The sequence below is a fragment of the Rutidosis leptorrhynchoides genome, chromosome 3 (genome assembly GCF_046630445.1).
Source record: "Rutidosis leptorrhynchoides isolate AG116_Rl617_1_P2 chromosome 3, CSIRO_AGI_Rlap_v1, whole genome shotgun sequence".
In the NCBI taxonomy this organism is placed as follows: Eukaryota; Viridiplantae; Streptophyta; class Magnoliopsida; order Asterales; family Asteraceae; genus Rutidosis; species Rutidosis leptorrhynchoides.
Genome location: NC_092335.1, coordinates 382,935,501 through 382,951,916, shown reverse-complemented (window position 1 = coordinate 382,951,916; position 16,416 = coordinate 382,935,501).

Below are 16,416 nucleotides of genomic sequence, written 5' to 3'. Positions count from 1 at the left end.
AAGGAGGCAACTATTCTAAGCATGTTTGAGCAAGTTTCATAAATTATAGATGCCTCGAAGTGGTCGTACTAAAATCGGTAGAATTTAGGACAGAACCTTTTAAGGTCGACCCACGGTTGACCGTGAGGTCGACCGTGCATCCCTGATTTCACAAATCAGAGTGCAAGGCTCCACTGTCTAACCTGCAGTCGACCGTGGACCTAATTGTGTAGTTTACATTTTCCGTTTAAGCTTTATTTGGTTTTGGTCTTTTGCTAGAGTAAGTGTGGATTAGTGAACTTTTATATTTATGTGAAGATGTCTACCATCTCCTTTAGTTATGTGCATATGTCATCATCAAAACACTTATTGTTATGGGTTAAGATTAGTATAGTCATTAAGCATAATCCCACATTAACCCACATTCTCCCCCAACAAACTTAATCAACTTAAACTCAATGTGTGTAGTGTTTATGTTTGAAGTAATGCGAAAAGTAAAGTAGGGAACATAAACACAAGGATTTAGTGGTTCGGGTGGATGTTAACTAATCCACTCCACGGTTCACTAAGCCTTTTCTCTAAACCCGGTGGAGATCCGATTTACAAGTTTTGTAATCTTTGTAGACAACAAACCTAATCTTTCTATCCATTTGAAAGATTACCTCTAACTTTGATCAACTTGTCTTCACCTTGGACAAATATTAATTCCCAATGGAATTAATCAACTTCCTAGTTTCCTTTAAGAAAGATGATAGCTAAGCTAGCTTATGCTTCTAGTTACAAAGTACAAGACTCACCCTTTTAGTGATGAAAATCCTAAGACAATTCAAAGGATAATACAACACTAAGTAAACTCACAAAGATAGTAATTTGATAGTAAGTTTACAACACTTCTACAATCTACGAGATCATAGAACTTCTCTTGCTAATCACAAATATATATGAATTATGATCTTGTGATTCACTGATGAATTAGAGTTGAAGCATCCAAGAGGGTTAATTCTTCAAAGCTCTCAAAGTCTTTCTATTTTGAGAGAGACAAAAAAACTAGCCGTTGCTGCGGCTCAGCTGTGACATCCCGAAATTTTAAGGTAATAAATTATGTGTATCTAAATTTGAGTCGCTATTTAAGTAACTTTCTAGTAAAAGAAATAAATATATAAGTCATTAGTTAAATATCACCAAGGAATATGTATGCAATGTTAACTTAAGGACCTTCTCTAACTAATTTTTGTTGGGGAGAGTAGAAAGTGTATTTAGACTAAAGATTTGTCAAAAATTAAGCTAGTAAAAGGAAAGAAAATGGTATCAGTTGCAAAAAAAAAATACATAGTGTATATATGTGTGTTAAGTGGCGACCAAGAACAAGACCAAGGGAGAAAACCCTTCAAAAATTGGAAGAATTAACTTCATGCAAGCACAATTTCAAGTAATTAAGGGTGTGTAGATTCTCTTAGGAGCTGTGAAATCTCTAAATTCTTCCTCTTGTGCGCAATTAGGGTTCCTAAATTCTCAAGGCTTAAGGTATGAATTTTATAACTGAAATTGCAATATGTATGCCTAAATGTGTTTAGATCATGGTTTAACAAGAAGTTCATACTTTTGAAAGTTTAATTTCATGTTTAAGAATTCTTGTGCAAGTTCTAGTTGATTTTGAATACTTATGTTTATGGGGTTTGGTCCTAACATGAAATTTGGTTGTATTACACTTAAATTGGATTTGTTTGATGTATGAGGTGTAGATTGTACACAAACTTGTACAAGAACAAGATTTGTGATGAAAATGATAAATTTGACCATGTTAAAAGCTTAATTGAACTTGTACACACTAAGTGTTTGTTGAATTGCTTAAAAGAAAGAAAATTTTGTATTTTGATGAAATAAATGTAGTAGTTTAATGTTTTGAACATATAGAATAAAATGGTTAATACTTGTTATATGAGAATGACATGATAGTTAAATGATAGAGTATAAGATGTGTGAAAGAGTTTGAAAAGTGTTAGATGGATGGATGGATGAATGTGATGAGTTAAGTGATGAGACTAAATTTGTTGTCTTTATGAAAGAGCTTAGATGAAAGTGTAAGAGATTAACAAGTTTAAAGATAATCTAGTTGATTAGTCTATTGTAAAGTTAACGAGATTAGCTCAATGATAGGTGCTAAACAAGATAAAGGAGCTAAAAGTGATCAAGGAAGTGCTAGAGAACATGGTGAGTTTATAGGGGGTAAATTGGGCGGGTCAAGAGTGACTTAGTGTATCCGTACAAGAGGGCAACGACTAAGGTCACTAGATAGTTAGCTTAGATGCTACCACTAGGCTTGCCTAGTAGTGGAGTCTATGGTTAGCTTAGGCATAATCAATAGGTTCGCCTAATGTTTATGCCTATGGTGGGATTTTAGCTTAGACACTTTATTGTCTATGTACTTGTGTTATGCGATAGAGCTAGCATAGCCATATGCGTATGCCTATGGTTGTGATTAGCTTAGGCACAATTACTAGGTTGAACTTAGTAAGTTGTGTCTATAGTATGTTAAGTCGGATCCGTTATTAATAAACAACCTTCGGGTTGAAAGGTTAATTTAACATCATATTTATGTTGTATCATGAACGATGTAATTATATATTTCTTTTTACTTGCCTGTAACTCACTAAGCAATGTAGCTTACCCCATTGTTATGTTTATGTTGATAGGTTCTTAGGGTCGTCGCGAAGGTAAAGAATCGGTCCGTGATTAGAGGAGCATTCGACACGTAGTAAGTGGTAGTGCAAGTCTTTTTAGTACGTAGCTCACGAAACCGCTTAATGATGCCATGAACGAACTTGTATTTTTGTATGAATTGGGACAAATAGATTGATGGATTTGTAATTTAGGTCATACATGACCATGGCATATGTGTTTTTGAATGTTAGCAACTAAAACAACCATGTTTTCGTCCAAACTTGAGTTTTAATGATGTCGTGTGTCAAATTTGATGTTGTGTGACTTAAATGGGTCAAATATGCATGAAAATAGTGAAAATATAGCCTGGGGGATGTGTGCACCGCGCGCAAATATAATTTCACCGCGCACCCCTTTCCCGCTCGCAGCGCATAAAGTGCAAACCGTGCACCTTTTTCCCGCGCGCCGATCATAAATTGCGAGCCGCGCACCGTGCATGTGTAATTTTTTTTTCTCTATCATTTTTTTTTTTTAGTTACAGGTGTTATAAGTTGGTATCATAGCTATGGTTTAAGGGACTTGGATAATCCACTATAGGGGTTATCTAGGCTTAAACCATCGTTGTTGTAAATAAGCGGTTTAGGACTTGCATGATTGATGTTTATGGGATTGTGTCATGCTCCATAGGAATAAAAGTTGTTACAAGATTTTCATGTGTTATGCATAGAGTATTAAGCTCTTAAATCATGTACCATGGTTTGATCAAGTGTGCATTAGGGTGATGTAGTGACGACTGGCCTCCGTAATTACATTATCATAAAGCATACGGAAGTCTACCATGGATGTGATGGTGAGTGATAGGGACTAAATGATCGATATGTACATATATGTGTGTACCTAAATGATAAATGTTTATGGACTAATGATTTGGAATGTATTATTTCAGAATGGCTATTATATCACCAGACCAAAGTCATGAAGAGGACGACGAGTTCGTTCACACTCTGTCAAGTGAGTCCATTGAAACCTCATGAGCGGAGCCTATTGTAGCCCCTGATGTTAATGATTTGTCCGGTCAAATAGGGCAAGCCTTAGTTCGTTATACACCGACTCTTTTAGATAAGATTAAGAAACCAATTGATGATCAATTAGATATCAAATTCCAAACCTATATAGCGAATAACCCCCCACGGGACGGTGAAGTGGGGAGTGGACTTAAAAGGAATGAGTGTGAAGTTACAAACAAGAAAGAGGAACGTTTCGAGTTTAAGAACTTTGTGAATTGTCATATGCAGGAGTTTCATGATAAGGTAGACCCGATTGTAAGTCAAAGTTGGATTGATGAAATAGAGGAAACTTTTCTTTTGTGCTCTTGACCTGAACGATTGAAAGTGATTTATGCAGCTCACCAATGAAAGGGAGCGATTATGAGTGGTGGAATTTTATAGTCAAATCACACGGGTGGGAGATAGCCATAAAATTTTCTTGGGAAAGTTGCATGAGATGTTTATGGATCAATTTGCGCCACCTGCCGAAGTTAGTAGGTTGAAATCCGAGTTTATGAATATAGAGCATGGAAGTAAGTCTGTGACCGAGTTTAAAGCAAAATTCAATGATAAGTCTCGGTTTTGTCCTGATTTTGTTTCAAGTCCAAAATTGCTAATGGGTCGCTACCACGAGAAGTTAAGTCCTGAGATAAGTGAGTTCATTGATAGGGGCACATACAAGACCTTACCTGAAATGATGAATAAGGCACTAGTGAGAGAAAATGAGATTAAGAAGAAGGTCGCACTCAAACAAAAACTTGATCAAGATTTTAAGTCATCCCAAGGTATGAGCCCGAAGAAAGGCAAGTTGAATTCCGGGTCTCCACAAAATTCAAAAGGGGGCTTCAATACGGGAAAGGGGGGTGGTGGTGGTAAAGAAGTAAAAACTTGTAACCAGTGTGGTAAAAATCATGCGGGTGAATGTAGGACGGGTCAACCGATTGCTATTCGTGTGGGAAATCGGGTCATTAAGCGATGGATATTGTTTCCAAAAGGGACACATGCAAGTTGATTGTCCCGAGAATAAGAAGGACATGGCAAGTGGTGGTGTCAAGCAAGATGTTAAGACGGAACCAAGGACAATTGAAAGTCGACCAAGAGCCCGAGCCCATCAAATTACCGCTCTTGAAGCCAAAGAATCGCAAGATGTGGTGTCGGGTACTTTTATTGTAAATTATATACCTGCACGTGTTTTGTTTGACTTCGGTGCTACGAGGTTATTTATTTTGAATTATTTTTGTAAGCACGTTAACCTGATCCCAAGTATGTTAGAATACCCACTAGAAGTAGAGATAGCGGACAATAAAACTGTTATGGTCTATAGTGTGTATAAAGGGTGTGAAATTGTTTTAGATGATGAAAATTTTGTTATAGATCGGATACCCATGCAAATGGAAGAATTTCAAGTGATTGTAGGTATGGATTGGCTTGATAACAATGAAGGGATTATTTTAAGCCGAAATAAAATCGTACTAGTTCAATCACCTAATGGGTAAGTTATTTGGATTTATGGAGAATGGGCCAGACGTGTTATCCCAATATGTACCTATGCTAAAGCAAAGCGATTCTTATCCCATGGGTGTTGTGCTTTCTTGGCAGATGTAATAGATGATTAAAAGAAGGTTGTTGAGGCAAGTGATGTTCCGGTAGTTAATAAATATTTAGATGTGTTCCCGAATGAATTGCACGGTGTTCCTCCTGAACGAGAAGTAGAATTTCGAATAGAATTAATTCTCGGAGCTACACCGATTGCGAAAGTGATTTACCGATTAGCTCCATCAGAAATGAGGGAAATGATGACTCAATTACAAGGTTTACTTGATAAGGGTTTCATCCGTCCTAGTAGCTCACCTTGGGGAGCTCCCGTTCTATTTGTGAAAAAAGAAAGATGGTGCGATGAGAATGTGTATAGATTATCGTGAATTAAATAAGGTCGCAATCAAGAATAAATACCCATTGCCGAGAATCAACGATTTATTTGATCAATTACAAGGGCATGTTCCTTTTCAAAGATAGATTTGAGGTCGGGTTATCATCAATTAAAAGTGAAGGAAGAGGATATCCCTAAGACGGCTTTTCGTACTAGGTATGGTCATTACGAATTTGTGGTTATGACGTTTGGGTTGACTAATGCTCCTGCCGCGTTTATGGATTTAATGAATAGATTGTGTCATCCAATGCTCGAAGAGTTTGTAATAGTATTCATTGATGATATTATGGTGTATTCTAAGGGCGAAGAAGAACACACTGAGCATTTAAGACAAGTGTTAGAAACTTTAAGGAAAGAAAAACTTTACACTAAGTTTTCGAAATGTGAAATTTGGCTTCGTGAAGTTCAATTTTTGGGTCATGTCATTAACAAGAATGGTATTCACGTTGATACGGCTAAGGTTGATGCTGTGTTGAGATGGGAACCGCCTACGAATCCTACCGAAGTTAGAAGTTTTCTTGGGTTAGCGGGGTATTATCGACGGTTTATACAAAATTTCTCGAGAATAGTCACCCCACTTACGAAGTTAACTCGTAAGAATGAACAATGGAAATGGGAAGAAAAGCATGAGCAAGCGTTTCAACTCCTAAAGGAGAAGCTTGTTCAAGCTCCGATTTTAGTATTACCGGAAGGGAATGAGAATATGGCGGTATATTCTGATGCATCTAAGAAAGGTTTGGGGTGTGTCCTAATACAAAAATGGAAAGTTATAGCTTATGCCTAGCGTCAATTTAAATCACACGAAAAACGAAACCCTACTCATGACGTAGATTTAGTAGCAGTAGTGTTTGCTTTGAAAATCTGGCGTCACTATCTTTATGGTGTAAAGTTTTCTATTTATACCGATCACAAGAGCTTATAGTATTTATTCGATCAAAAAGATTTAAATAACCGGCAAAGGAGATGGCTTGATTTAGTTAAGGATAATGATTGCGAAATCTTATATCAACCCGGAAAGGCTAATGTAGTAGCGGATGCTTTAAGTCTAAAGTTGAGCCATGATTCATTAAGGATAAAGAGCCTAGCTATGATTGTGACCCCTCAAATTTTCGAACGGATACGAGAAGCTCAAAAGGTGGCCTTGTCACCCGACATTGTACGAAAGGAAAGGATTAAAGGTCAAGTCAATGATTTTGAGGAGGATTCTCGAGGTTTGAAACTACGGTATGGGAAGATTTAGGTTCCTATCCAATGTAATGTAAGAAACGATATTCTAGAAGCGGCTCATAAGTCTAGGTATTTGATCCACCCCGTCGCTACCAAGATGTATAGAGACTTAAAAATGGACCATTGGTGGCCGGGAATGAAGATGGATATAGTTAAATATGTTCATAAGTGCCTTACTTATCTTCAAGTGAAGGCCGATCATCAAATGCCTTATTGTAAACTTCAACCGTTAGAGGTAGCGGTGTGGAAATGGGAGCATATTACTATAGATTTAGTAAATAAGTTACCTAGGAATCCTCATCAGCATGATGCTATATGGGTTATTGTTGATAGGTTGACCAAGAGTGCGCTATTTTTACCTATAAAGGAATCTTCATCTTCAGAAACAATGTCAAAATTATATGTGCAAGAGGTTGTAGCTAGACATGGAGTGCCGGTTTCCATTGTCTCGAACCATGACAATTGCTTTACTTCACGTTATTGGAGGAAGTTTCAAGAAGAAATGGGTACCAAGTTGCATGTAAGTAACGCGTTTCACCCACAAATGGATGGTTAAAGCGAACGAACCATTCAAACCCTCGAAGATATGCTGAGAGCATATGTAATAGATTTTGGAGGTAGTTGGGATACTCATCTTCCCTTAGTCTAATTCTCATATAACAACAGTTATCATTCTTCTATTGGAATGCCACCCTATGAGATGCTTTATAGAAGAAAGTGTAGAACCCCGATATGTTGAGGTGAAGTGGGTCAAAGGGAATTAGGAAGTACGGAAGTAGTTTTACAAACTACCGAAATGATTGATCAAATTCGTGAGAGATTGAAAACGGCCCAAGATCGACAAAAGTCGTATGCAGATAGGAGAAGGAGACAGATAGAATTCGAGGTTGGTAACAAAGTAATGCTTAAGGTTTCCCCATGGAAGGGAATTATTCGTTTTCGGAAAAGAGGAAAATTGGGTCCAAGGTTTGTGGGACCGTTTGAGATAATTGCGAGAGTTAGCAAACTTGCTTACCGGTTAGCTTTACCCGATGAACTTAGTGCTATTCATAACACATTTCATATGTCGCAACCAAGGAAGTGTTTGGCGGATGAAACAACTTATGTGCCACTTAATGAAATTATAGTGGATGAAAAGTTGAGATATGCGGAAAAACCGGTGAAAGTTCTAGATCATAAAACCAAACAATTGAGGAACAGGTAAGTGACTTTGCTTAAGGTTCAATGGGAATTTAGAAAAGGGTCCGAGTGTACTTGGGAACCCGAAGAATGGTTGATGAATTATTATCCTTCGGTGCATCAAGAATGTTTCGTGAGGACATGAACGGTCTAATGGGGGGAGAGTTGTGACATCCCGAAATTTTAAGGTAATAAATTATGTGCATTTAAATTTGAGTCGCTATTTAAGTAACTTTCTAGTAAAAGAAATAAATATTTAAGTCATTAGTTAAATATCACTAAGGACTATGTATGCAATGTTAACTTAAGGACCTTTCTCTTACTAGTTTTTGGTGGCACTACAAGAAAACTGACTTTATAGGACCCCTCGTCTGGGACCCCGCTGAAAAAGCGTCTTAAGAAACCATAATTTGGGACGGGGCAGTTCTGGGGGTCGCATTAGGTATATGCAAAAGTAGTGGTGTCCTAAAACGCGTTACGCTTATAAAGTGGGGTCCTAAAAAGTCATAGAATAGGACACATGATTTTTGGGTCATATTATTAGATAAGCCTATAATCTTGGTCCTAAAAAGGTGTTTAATATGACACATTATTTGTTGGGGTCCTATGATTCTATATTTTTATAGGACACTTAGAAGGTGAGTCACACTATGATATGATTGTATAAACTGGTGTAATAAAATCTATATAATAGGACACATAATTTTTTGGTCATAGGACACATAATTTTTTGGTCATATTATCATAGGACACTTGATTCATTCATTTGATACACATGTTCATAATAATAGGACGCTCGGGTATATCAGGTCCTAATTATCATAGCACCCTTAAATTATGGTTGCATAAAAATGGACTTATTAGGACATTATCTTGTTGGCGTTTCATAATTAGTGACCAACAAGATATAAGGTCATAACAATAGGACGCTTGGATATTTAAGGTACTAATGATCATAGGACCCTTAAAATGTGGTTATATTAAAATGGACTTCTTAGGACATTATCTTGTTGGTGTCGCATAATGAGTGACCAACAAGATAATAAGGTCATAAGAATAGGACGTTTGGGTATTTAAGGTCCTAATTATCATAGGACCTTAAATTGTGGTTGCATAAAAATTGACCTATATTATGACATTATCTTGTTGGTGTATCATAATGAGTGACCAACAAGATATAAGTTCATAACAATAGGACGCTTGGGTATTTAAGGTCCTAGTTATCATAGGACCCTTAAATTATGGTTGCATAAAAATGAACTTATTAGGACATTATCTTGTTGGTATCTCGTAATGAGTGAGTAACAAGATAATAAGGTCATAAAAATAGAACGCTTGGGTATTTAAGGTCCTAATTATCATAGGACCCTTAAATTGTGGTTGCGAAAAAATGGACTTATTAGGACATTATCGTGTTGGTGTCTCATAATGAGTGACCAACAATATATATGGTCATAACAATAGGACACTTGGGTATTTAAGGTCCTAATTATCATAGGACCCTTAAATTGTGGTTGTGAAAAATTGCTCTTATCACATTTACTATTTAAGTCGTATTATTTCACTTTTGTTAAAAATGTGTGTATAACATATCGGACTTTCAGCTGGGAATCGTGGTTGAGCCATATTTAATGAATTCATTTTTTATTTGTTTGGCCTAAACAACATGGCCCAAAAAACATGCTCATCGATCAATAGTTAAAGCATTGTTGTCTTTTTTTTATTTACTACGTACTTTTCAAACCTAGCTAACTCAAGTCTCAAACCATGGCTGCTCATTCGTTGTACTCTCCAAACAACACGAATCCAATGCAAGGAAGAAAATATTGTGATTGTGGGTATCGATTATATGATGGAATTGCATGGACTCGAGCAAACCCAGGAAGAAGATTCGTCGGGTGTTCAGTATTTGTAAGTACTCAATTTGCCCTAATTTTAAGTTTTTAATTTTTTTCCCCAATTAATTGTTTCTTTTGCAGGATAAACAAAGAAAGTGTAAATTTTTTATGTTTTTTGACGATGAGCTTCTAAACCAACATTACAAAGATCTGCTATACAAAATGCATTTGAAACTAAGAAATTAAACCCTCGAATTCATAATGTTGAAGATTCGAAACTCACAGAAGACTTAGCTATTTTCAAGAAAAAGCTGGAACTTTATGATAAGTTGTTTTTAACTATCATAGCAATTGTGGTTGTCTTGTGAGTAGTAATTGCTATTTTGATAGTTAGATGAATGTATGTGACTGTTCTTGTTCTTATGTCTTTTGGCTTCAAATTATGTGTTTCAATTTGACAATTAGTGCAGAAATTGGTTACAACAAGATGAACTAAGATAAGGTTTGCGATTCTTTCAATGTGTATTCATTGTACATTCAGTTTACATTGCAAAGTAACTCACCCAAACAATACAGAAAAGTAACTCACCCATATTTAGTGATGTATTTGATGATGTTAGTTAATGATCTAATGATGCGAATTGAATACTACCCATTTTCCCATTACTTAATTTGGATAGAATTACCATATTGAATTCTGCATTTAAGAAAATAAAAAATACTGTATTACGTACTATAGTAGACTAAACATAAACAAACAAAACAAATGGAATCCTTCCTTTTAAGGTAGTTAAAGTTTGGATTAGAAGAAAGTGTTCTCCAACATATCAAAATATAGAAAGGGACTAATGGTGACAGTTTTAAGCAACAGTAAGTCAACAGCAAAGTGCAGACCAACATACAACCGCTAACAAGGAATCACCTCTTTGGGTGTTCTCTTTTGTGTTACACTATTAGTTTTATTAGAGGCTCTTTTCCTCTTATATGACTCTTGTAAGATTCGAAGGCACTTAATTAGTTTGAAATAACTGTCAAAAAGCACTTAATTAGCCTTTATTTTTCTTTTGTTAACATAGAAAATAGTCATGTTAGATATAGCAATATAAATAACATCACAATCCACATAATACGAAAGAAAAATGGAAGCAATATAATCAACTGATCATATATATGATAATAGCAATTACTACTAACATTTACATTAATTAACTGGGTAACATTTATTCAAAATCTAAAAAATACCAACATAAATCTAGTTTTTTTCTTTCTACTGATATTTACATTCACCGGGTAACATACCCAAATCGGTATGCAAAAACACCCAACTCATAGGCCCAAAAACACGACATGCACTCTGGTAATCTCATTTCAAACCCACTGGCTCGGATGCGTGGAAAATAACCCTTATAGTCGGAGATAGGACAATGCATTGCCAAGTCATCAAAAGGACGGCGGTTATGTAACCATAATTCATGCAACAAATGAAAAACCTTGGTTCTCACCGCAACCACCAAGTCCAGCACTGGTGGGAATGTTTTATTCAAAACTTGTAATCCGACATGCTTTGCTTCTATTTGTGAGAGGCAAACATGATCAAACCATAAACATAAACCGCCCCAATAATTTGGCTGTTCGCAGCTTCTTCTAAAAGACGAAGCCCTAACTCGGTGTAAGATTTATCAAAATAATTTATCAAACCCCTGCGAAAAATAGCATTAGGGTTTCCAAAAAATAACAAAGTTCTATAATATGATCCATCTTAGGTTTTCTCCAAGGTACGAGATCCCACCTATCTAAGGATATCCTTTTACAAACCAAAGGATCGTCGGAAAGATTCAAAAAGCTTTTGCAAACCAACTTGAGTATGAACAACTACTTGGATGAATCCTGACCAACTCGAGATAAAATTTCCACACGCATATCTTGTGGAAGAGTTTCGAGTATGTTCGCTTGAGTAACTTTTCCATTTTTGTATTCTTTAAAAAATAAAAAGGATTTTTTAAGTTTTTGTGTTTGGTGTACTTGAGAGAAGACTGTATTTGAGAAAATATTCAACCTTTTGTCTGCCATCTTAACCTTTAAAGGGGATTTTTGGTGATACTGATTCGACGTGCATTTAATGTGATGATTTTATTTTATTTAAGTATAAAATATTTGCCAATATTACGAAATAGGTTTTTTTTTATCATATACTAGTATTAATTTTTGAAATCTCATATTTGCCCACATAAGGTGAATAATATCATATATGTCCATTTTTAATGTCTAAAAGTAACATATTTAAGTGAGTAAATATGTAATTTTAAAGGTTAAGAGGGGTATATATGATAAAAACCCTATAAGATATACGTATATTGTAGATACCCGTCCTAATCCATCCGGATGAAGTCCATATCGATTATAAAAGATTCACAACAGTTGATTACATCGCGAGGTACTTGACCTCTATATGATACATTTTACAAACATTGCATTCGTTTTTGAAAAGACAATCTTTCATTACATCGAAAGTTGACGGCATGCATACCATTTCATAATATATCTAACTATAATTGACTTAATAATAATCTTGATGAACTCAACGACTCGAATGCAACGTCTTTTGAAATATGTCATGAATAACTCCAAGTAATATCTCTAAGATGAGCAAATGCACAGCGAAAGATTTCTTTAATATCTGAGAATAAACATGCTTTAAAGTGTCAACCAAAAGGTTGGTGAGTTCATTAGTTTAACATAAATAATCATTTCCATCATTTTAATAGGCCACAAGATTTTCATTTCTCATAAATATACGTCCCATGCATAGAGACAAAAATCATTCATATGGATTGAACACCTGGTAACCGACATTAACAAGATGCATATAAGAATATCCCCTATCATTTTGGGAAATCCTTCGGACATGATATAAAATAACATCAAAGTACTAAAGCATCCACTACAACGGATGGGGTTCGTTAGGCCCAATAGATCTATCTTTAGGATTCGCGTCAATTAGGCGTGCACTAATTCTCAAAATTAGTGATGTTCCCTAATTCTTAGGCTACCAAGCAAAAAGGGGCATATTCAACTTCGATCATTCAACCATATAATGTAGTTTCAATTACTTGTGTCTATTTCGTAAAACATTTATAAAGATTGCGCATGTATTCTCAGCCCAAAAATATAAAGGGTAAAAAGGCAAATGAAACTCACATAATGTATTTTGTAGTAAAAATACATATAACGATATTGAACAATGCAGGGTTGGCCTCGGATTCACGAATCTATATCAATTGTATATTTATTAATATTCATAGTTGTAATTAAACACATATATATAATTGTATTAGTTATATCATTTTTATGTTAATAATATATATATGTTTTTATATGTTCATTATGTTATATATATATATATATATATATATATATATATATATATATATATATATATATATATATATATATATATATATATATATATATATATATATATATATATATATATATATATATATATTTATGTATGTATTTCATTTGTTTATCAAAACAGTAGTTTTATTATACTAAGTTAATATTAGTAAAAATAATGATAATAACATTAATAGTATACATATGTTAATAACAACCCTATTAGAGATAGTAACAATGATATTAATAATAGTACTTGTTAAAGTATTAATTTTATTGTTTATGATAGTTATGATATTAATGATTTACTAATAATAATAATAATAATAATTTAATTAAGAATGATAATGTTAATAAAAATAATGATATTGTTAATAATGATACATTTGTTTAATAATAATAATAATAATAATAATAATAATAATAATAATAATAATAATACTAGTAATTAAAAAGTGATACTAATACTGAAAATAATGATTGTTCGTATTATTTTCATAATAACAATAATAATAATTCTAATCATAGTAATACTTATTTTAATATTAGTAATACTAATAATAACGCTAATAATACTTAATAACGTTACTTAATATCAAAATGATAATAATATGAATCATAGTATTTATGTTAACGTAATAATAATAATGATAATACATCTAGTAGTAGTTAATAAATATGATAATAATAATCATAATAATTAATAATAATAATAATAATAATAATAGTAATAGCAATATTCCTAGTTATAATCATAATTATAATAATAATAATGACGAATGATAATTAATACATACTAGTAATAATAATAATAATAACTATAATAATAACTATAATAATAATAATACTAATACTAATACAAATACTAATACTAATAATAATAATAATAATAATAATAGACTTAAAAATAAAAGTGTGTATACCCTTAAGAGAGTTTTTCTAAAAAGAATTGCAACCAACCAGGCTCGAACCATTGACCTCTCGCACACCCGACACCCCTCCTAACCGTTCTTCTGATCCTGTCTTTCTTATATTTACCCAGCTTATATTTATTTAAAAAGACTGTTTCTGTTTCTTTTCCTTCTTCCCCAATTTGATCGACCAGGCAACTCAAGTCACTACACAGAGTATTATTTATTTAATTTAGGCCGTGAAAAATTATAAACAAACGATTTATACTCGTGTTTTTAAATTATCAGCCACAAAAGAAAAAAAAATATAAAATAAATAAATAAACAGAACAGTAAGACTGTTCGTAAAAAAAAATATCAAACCCAAACTTTAATTCAAAGATTTAGACATTTTTAGGCTAGACTTTCTTCATGAAATAGATAGTAAATTGTTCCTGGAAACTTTATGAATCCTCAATTTCAACAGAAATGACCTCTAAAGCTTCAAATTGATCGAAGAACACACGCTTGACTTTTAAATTCTAAACTTTGACTCCAAAATTCGTAGTTGATAGAAAGAATTGGAACACTAAATTTTGCAAAAATATCTTTTATAGTAATCCTAACATAATTACATTTATATATTTTTAAATGAAATTCAAATTCGAGCTTTTGCTTTTTCAAAACTTAAGAACATGAACTCAAAATCAAATATCGCATTCGAGACGGTTTTGGACAAAAATTATACATGAATTAGGTAGAAAAACATTCCAAGAAACTTCCTGGATCATTAATTGATCCCAGAACATCGAAATGATAATTTTTGGATGAACAAAGACAGTTGACTTTTTGAAATTTATCTTTGACTCGTAAATGGAAAATTTATAGAAAGAATTAGGAGTTGTAAACTTACAGTTAGTTTTCTTAAATCATTCCTAACCATCTTGCATTCATAGATTTTTAAATTTCATTCCAATTCGTGATTTGGTGAAAAAGTGGAAGATACAGAGGTTCACGAGCTGTTTTCTTGATTTTTTTATTTTCATTTTTCAAATGCAGTTAATGGTAGTGTTATATATAGATATTAATCGTATAATGGATGCTAGTACAGATGACTTGATCGATTCTTGTTTGGTATTGACATTTGAAATCGACTTTTTCAAGTTAGCAGACAGGACGAATAAATAAGAGGAAAAAAAAATAGAATTCGATCCTGATGTTTAACTGCATATACAGTGTATATCTTGTTGTTATCAATAGATTCAATTTATATTAATAATTAATAACTTATATTAATAAAAATATGATATTGATAATATTGTTAATATTAATAAAGATACTAATAATAATAATAATAATAATAATAATAATAATAATAATAATAATAATAATAATAATAATAATAATAATAATAATAGAAATAATTATAATTGTAATTATATTAATAATAATAGGATCATAATAATAAATCAAAATCAAAATCTTATTATTAATTAATAATGATAATATTTTTAGTAATGATAATCAATAATATTAGTAATAATAATAATAATACTAGATTTGATAGTATTAATAATATTTAATAACAATTTACAATACTAGTAATAATAAAGATATAACATATTTCATGTATCAAATTTTACATCTTTATATCCTATAATAATACTGATACCAATATAATACTAGTATTTAATTTAAAGAAAGTAATTATAACAATATTAATATAGTTAATATATTTTAACTTGTAATTACATATATTAATATTATATAATATTAATTATATAATATTTAATGTTTATGTTTATATTATATATAATATTTATACATTTTAACAGTATACCTGTGGTAATAATTATGTATAGAGATTATATGTAAACTCAAACTATTATGTTTTAAATATCATAATATATTAATTAGATATATTTTTAATAAACTCATAATATAATATTATATATTTAATATTTTGTTATCGTTGATCCCTTATGTTCGAACTCCTTTATATTTAATATACTCTACGCATTCAAAATAATAATTTTTAGTTTTAAATTATTTTTTCATAATAACTAAATCACATAATAATTTATTAATATATTTAATTTATTAAGTATAACTATTTACACATATAATTATTTGTACGTACCTTTATGTTTTACAATTAAAGGTTCGTGAATCGTTGGAAACAGTCAAAGGTCAAATGAATGTTTGAAATAGTTCAACAATTTTTGAGATTCATGATAACAGACTTTGCTTATCAGGTCGAATCGAATAAA